At 23.0% G+C, this 6,000-nt stretch overlaps 1 protein-coding gene across 2 annotated transcripts in view; it reads left to right on the top strand.

Moving 5' to 3' along the window:
• Nucleotides 1-6,000, top strand: part of LOC117172436 (xaa-Pro dipeptidase) — a 215,568-nt gene that overhangs the window by 17,339 nt on the left and 192,229 nt on the right. Inside the window, exon 1 of one of the 2 annotated variants that reach the window (XM_033360371.1) lies at nucleotides 2,406-2,608. The exons of the other annotated variant lie outside the window; for it this stretch is intronic. The gene's annotated coding sequence lies outside the window, so the exon portion shown is untranslated. Of the gene's footprint in view, nucleotides 1-2,405; nucleotides 2,609-6,000 lie in introns of those variants that run through there. 2 annotated transcript variants of the gene reach the window in all.

The following is a 6,000-nucleotide window of genomic DNA, read 5'->3' as shown; positions in this document are numbered from 1 at the left end:
AATATAATATAATATTCCCGAATTAAGAAATTCTCGACAGTTTATAATATTACCGAATTTCAATATGACCCACAGAAAATTCCCGAATGATAAAATCCCGAAAAATAAAATTCCCGAATTCGGAAGCTCCCGAAGAATAAAATTCCCGATCAGCTATAATATTCCCGAATTGATAAATTCCTGAATTGGAAAGTTGCCAAAATTAAAATTACGGAATAATAGAATTCCTTAATTATTGATAAATTCCCGACAGTTTAGAATATTAACTTATTTGAAAATTCACGAAAAATAAATTTCCCGATAAATAAAATTCCTAAATTGTGGATCTCCCGAAGTATAAAATTCCAGGATACTAAAATTGCGGAATGTTTATAATATTCTTGAATTGAGAAATTTTCTAATAATAAATTTTTCGACAGTTTATAATATTACCGAATTTGAATGTTACTGAAGGAAAATTCCCGGCAATAAAATTCCTTAATTATTGGCAAATTCCCGACTGTTTATAATATTGCCTTATTTGAAAATTCACGAAAAATAAATTTCCCGATAAATAAAATTCCTGAATTTTGAAGCTCCCAAAGAATAAAATTATAGAATAATAAAATTTCCGGACAGTTATAAGATCCCCCAATTGATAAATTCCCGAATAATAAAATTGCTGAACTGAAAAGTTATCAAAAATTAAAATTACGGAATAATAAAATTCTTTAATTATTGGTAAATTGGCGACAGTTTTTAATATTACTGTATCTGAAAATTCCCGAAAAATAAAATTTCCGATGAATATAATTTCTGAATTCTGAAGCTCCCGAAGAATAAAATTCCCGAATTAGAAAATTCCTGAATAATAAAATTCCCGGATTGGAAAGTTATCGACTAACAAATTATGGAATAATAAAAACCCAGATTAATAAAATTGCTGAATTATTGGAAAATTGCCGACAGTTTATAATATTACCGTATTTGAAAATTACCGAAAAATAAAATTCCTGAATTCGGAAGCTCCCGAAGAATAAAATTCCCGATCAGCTATAATATTCCCGAATTGATAAATTCCTGAATTGGAAAGCTATCAAAAATGAAAATTAAGGAATAATAAAATTCCTTAATTATTGGTAAATTCTCGACAGTTTATAATATTACCTTATTTGAAAATTTATGAAAAATAAATTTCCCGATAAATAAAATTCCTAAATTGTGAATCTCCCGAAGAATAAAATTCCAGGCTACTAAAATTCCCGAATCGGAAAATGAGCGAAAGTTTATAATATTCCCGAATTGAGAAATTTTCGAATAATACATTTTTCGATAGTTTATAATATTACTGAATTTGAATATTACCGACAAAAAATTCACGAATAATAAAATTGCTGAATTATTGAAAAATTCCCGACAGTTTACAATATTACCGTATTTGAGAATTCCCAAAAAATAAAATTCCTGAATTTGGAAGCTCCGAATAATAAAATTCCAAAATAATAAAATTCCCGAATGGCTATAATATTTCCGAATAAAAAATTCCCGACTAATAAAATTGTTTACTTGGAAAATTGTCAAAAATTTAGATTACGGAATAATAAAATTCCCGAATAGCTTTAATATTATCGAATTAAGAAATTTCCGACAGTTTATAATATTACCAATTTGGAATATTATTGACAGAAACTTCCCGAATAATAAAATTCCTGAATTATTGGAAAATTCCCAACAGTTTATAATATTATCATATTTAAATATTAGGGACAGAAAATTACCGAATAATAAAATTCCCAAATTGGAAAAATCCTGAACACTTTATATATTCCTGAATAATAAAATTCCCGCCAATTTATAATATTACCAAATTTGAAAATTCCCGACAGAAAATCGCCGAATTATAAATTTCTCTGGTTTAAAAAATTACATTTTTTAAATAAATATTATTCATTGATAAAAAATACAATAACCAAATATTTTTATAAAAAAATTATTTTAAATCTTTACGGTTTCTAAAAATAATTTTAAATTAAAAATATTAATGATTGAAACATAATTTTCTCTAGAAATATATTTTTTATCAATTATTATTTTTAATTCCAATAATGATTTTAGCAACTTTAAACATTGAAGAAAAATTTGATTATTGTATATTCAATAAATACATCATATTTACAAAAAAAATGGTTTAGTTATTAAAATCGGAATTTTTCAAATTTGGTAATATTATAAACTGTTCGGAAATTTTATTTTTCTGGGAACTTTATAATTCTGAAATTTTATTATTTGCTAATTTTACAGTGTCAGGAATTTTACTTTTTGGGATTTTTCATTCCTCCCATTTTTCCGTTAATAATTTTGTTTAAAGTTGGCAGCACTTAGTCAGATGTATAAAAACGAGACATTAATAAACGTAAGAATTTACCGCGTATTTTATCATTGATTTATTGATCCTCTTTTCACTCGATTTTTGCTGTTTCGTATGTTTTTTTAATTGAAAAGTGAAAAACCAAAAATGTGAGAAAGTTTAATATGCGTTAAAATAATTATTATTTCCTGGTAACTAAGAAAATAAACCGAAATTTTCATCCACTCACCCGCAACATTTCAGGATATTTTGCTTCAAATGGTTCGTATTATTAGATATTTTATTAAAATAATTATGAAATTATGTGATATGGATGATTTTTATGTTTATAAAATATTTCTGATGGTTTGTTTCGGTTGTTTACATCAGAGTATAACATAACCTAACTTCTTAAAAACATTTTTTATTTAGCCTATTTCGGAATAATTTTGTATTTATTTATTGATTCTCTTCGTTTATTGTGCATCTTTCAAAAAAAGTTTATGTGGATTTGTTTTTTCTGGGTCTTGCCACACTAAAACATATTTTTAAACTACAGATTTCTCTTCCGGGAAATTTTTTTGCTTGAAAATTCAAAAATTTGATTGCCATTTTTCTTCTTTCTTGACTGACAAATTTTGTTTGATTAGAAATTGAACTATTTTATTGAAAATTCGTCCTTTTGGTTTTGGAAATTAATTCCTTTTTGGGTGAAAATTCAACTGATTGTCGGAACTTCAACATTTTATTTTAATTTATATTTTTCTATGGAAAATTCAAGTGTTTTGTAGAAAATTATTAATTTTTGATTAGAAATTCAACAGATTTTGTAACAAATTCAACCATTTGGTTGAAAACAGTTGATCTGAAAATTGACGTTTTTCTGAAAAATTTATGTTTTGGCTTTAAAAATTCAACTGTTTTGTAGAAAATTAATCATTTTGGATTGCAAATTTAACAAATTTTGCAGAAAATTAAATTATTTGGTCGAAAGTTGAACTATTGTTTTAAAAATTGAACGTCTTTAGTCAAAAGTAATCTGTTTTAGTTAAAGATTCACAATTTTAATTAAAAATTTAATTATTTGTTGAAGAATTAAAATTTTTGTTAAAAAGTTATATTCTTTTTTTGAAAATTCAACTGTTTTGTATAAAATTAATTATTTTTGATTAAAAATTCCAACAGATTTGGTAGAAAATTCAACTATTTGGTTGAAAGTTGAACTACTCTATTAACAAATTTTTTATTCTTAAAAATTTATATTTTAGGGTTAAAGGTTCAATTGCTTTGTACAAAATTAATAATTTTAGCTTAAAATGTAAGAGATTTAGTAGAAATTTGGACTATTTGGTCCAAAGTTGAACAACTGTTTTAAAAATGATTTTTTTGTTGTTAAAAATTTATAATTTTAGTTGAAAATTCAACTCTTTGCTTGAAAATTAACGTTTTTGATAAAAATTTATATTTTGTAGTTAAAAATGGAACTGCTTTCTGGAAAATTAATCATTTTGGCTTGAAAATTTTTAAGTATTTGGTATAAAATTCAACTATTTGGTCCAAAGTTGAATGTTTTTATTCAAAAGTAGTCTTTTTTAGTTAAAGATTCACAATTTTAATTAAAAATTCAACTGTTTATTGAAGAATTAACCTTTTTTTAAAAATGTTATATTTGTTCAATTGAAAATTCAACTGTTTTGTAGAAAATTAATCATTTTGGCTTAAAAATTTAAAGGTATTGGTTGAAAATTAAACTATTTGGTCGAAAGTTGAACTACCGTATTTAAAATTGATTATTTTTTGGTTGAAGATTCATAATTTTAATCGAAAATTCGTGTTTTTCTGAAAAATGTATATTTTGGCTTTAAAAATTCAACTGTTTTGTTGAAAATGAATCATTTTGGCGAAAGTTAAATAACTGTATTAAAAATGGATTTTTTCGGTTGAAAGTTCAACTTGTTGTCGAAAAATTAAAATTTTTGTCAAACATTTATATTTTTTTAATGAAATATCAAGTTTTGTGTAGAAAATTATTAATTTTGGATCAAATATTCAAACATTTTAACCGAAAATTCGACTATTAATTCAAAAGTTGAACTTCTTCATTCAAAAGTGATCTTTTCGAGGTGAAGATTCACAATTTTAATTAAAAATTTAATTTTTTGTTGAAAAATTTTAATTTTTGTTCAAAATGTATATTTTTTAAATTGAAAATTCAACTGTTTTGTAAAAAATTATTTATTTTGGATTAAAAATTCAACAGGTTTGGTAACAAATTCAACCATTTGGTTGAAATTTGAACTATTGTACTACAAATTTTTTTTGTTAAAGATTCATAATTTCAGTTGAAAATTAAACTGGTTGTCGAAAAATTAAAAGTTTTGTTAAAAATTTATATTTTTTTAAATGAAAATTCAAGTGTTTTGTACGAAATGATTAAATTTGGATCAAATATTCAACAATTTAACCGAAAATTCAACTATTAATTCGAAAGTTAAACGTCTTTATTCAAAAGATTTACAATTCTTATTAAAAATTTAATTTTTTGTTGAGAAATTAAAATTGTTGTCAAAAATGTATATTTTTTATTGGAAATTCTACTGTTTTGTAAAAAATTAATCATTTTGGATTTTTAAATTTAACAAATTTGGTAGAAAATTCAATTATTTGGTCCAAAGTTGAACTGTGTTAAAAATTGATTTTTTTTGTTGGAAGATTCATAATTTTAGTTAAAAATTTCACTGGTCGGAAAATAAAAATTTTTGTTAAAAATTAAAATCTTTCTTAAAAATAAAAATTTTCTGTTAAAATGTATATTTTTTAAAATGAAAATTAAAGTGTTTTGTAGAAAATTATCAATTTTGGATCAAATACTTAACAATTTGGTCGAAAATTCTACTATTAGTTCGAATGTTGAACGTCTTTATTCAAAATAATTTTTTTTTTAGTTGAAGATTCATAACTCAAATTGAAAATTTAATTTTTTGTTGAAAAATTAACATTTTGTTAAAAATGTATATTTTTTTAAATTAAAAATTCAACTGTTTTGTACAAAATGATTAAATTTGGATCAAATATTCAACAATTTGACCGAAAATTCAACTATTAATTCGAAAGTTAAACGTCTTTATTCAAAAGATTTACAATTTTTATTAAAAATTTAATTTTTTGTTGAGAAATTAAAATTTTTGTTAAAAATGTATATTTTTTTATTGGAAATTCTACTGTTTTGTAGAAAATTAGTAATTTTGGCTTGAAAATTCAACAGTTTTGGTAGAAAATTCTACTATTTGATCTAGAGTTGAACGTCTTTATTCAAAATAAATTTTTTTTAGTTGAAGATTCACAATTTTAATTGAAAACTCAACTGTTTGTTGGAAAATTGACATTTTGATGAAAAATGAATTTTTTTATTGAAAATTCAACTGTTTGGTAGAAAATTAATCATTTTGGATTGAAAATTTAACAAACTTGATCGAAAATTCATATATTTGGTCGAAAGTTAAACCACTCTATTAAAAATGGTCTTTTTTTTGGTTGAAAATTCAGCTTTTTGCTTGAAAATTAAACTGTTTGGTGAAAAGTTTGAACTGCTTTCTTTAAAATTAATTTTTTTATTTGAAGTTTCATAATTTTACTTAAAACTCTACTGTTTGTTTCAAAATTAAAACTTTCGT

This window comes from Belonocnema kinseyi, chromosome 5, assembly GCF_010883055.1.
Source record: "Belonocnema kinseyi isolate 2016_QV_RU_SX_M_011 chromosome 5, B_treatae_v1, whole genome shotgun sequence".
Lineage (NCBI taxonomy): Eukaryota > Metazoa > Arthropoda > Insecta > Hymenoptera > Cynipidae > Belonocnema > Belonocnema kinseyi.
The sequence above is the reverse complement of the archived record's forward strand: the minus strand, read 5'-3'. Positions and strand labels throughout refer to the sequence as shown.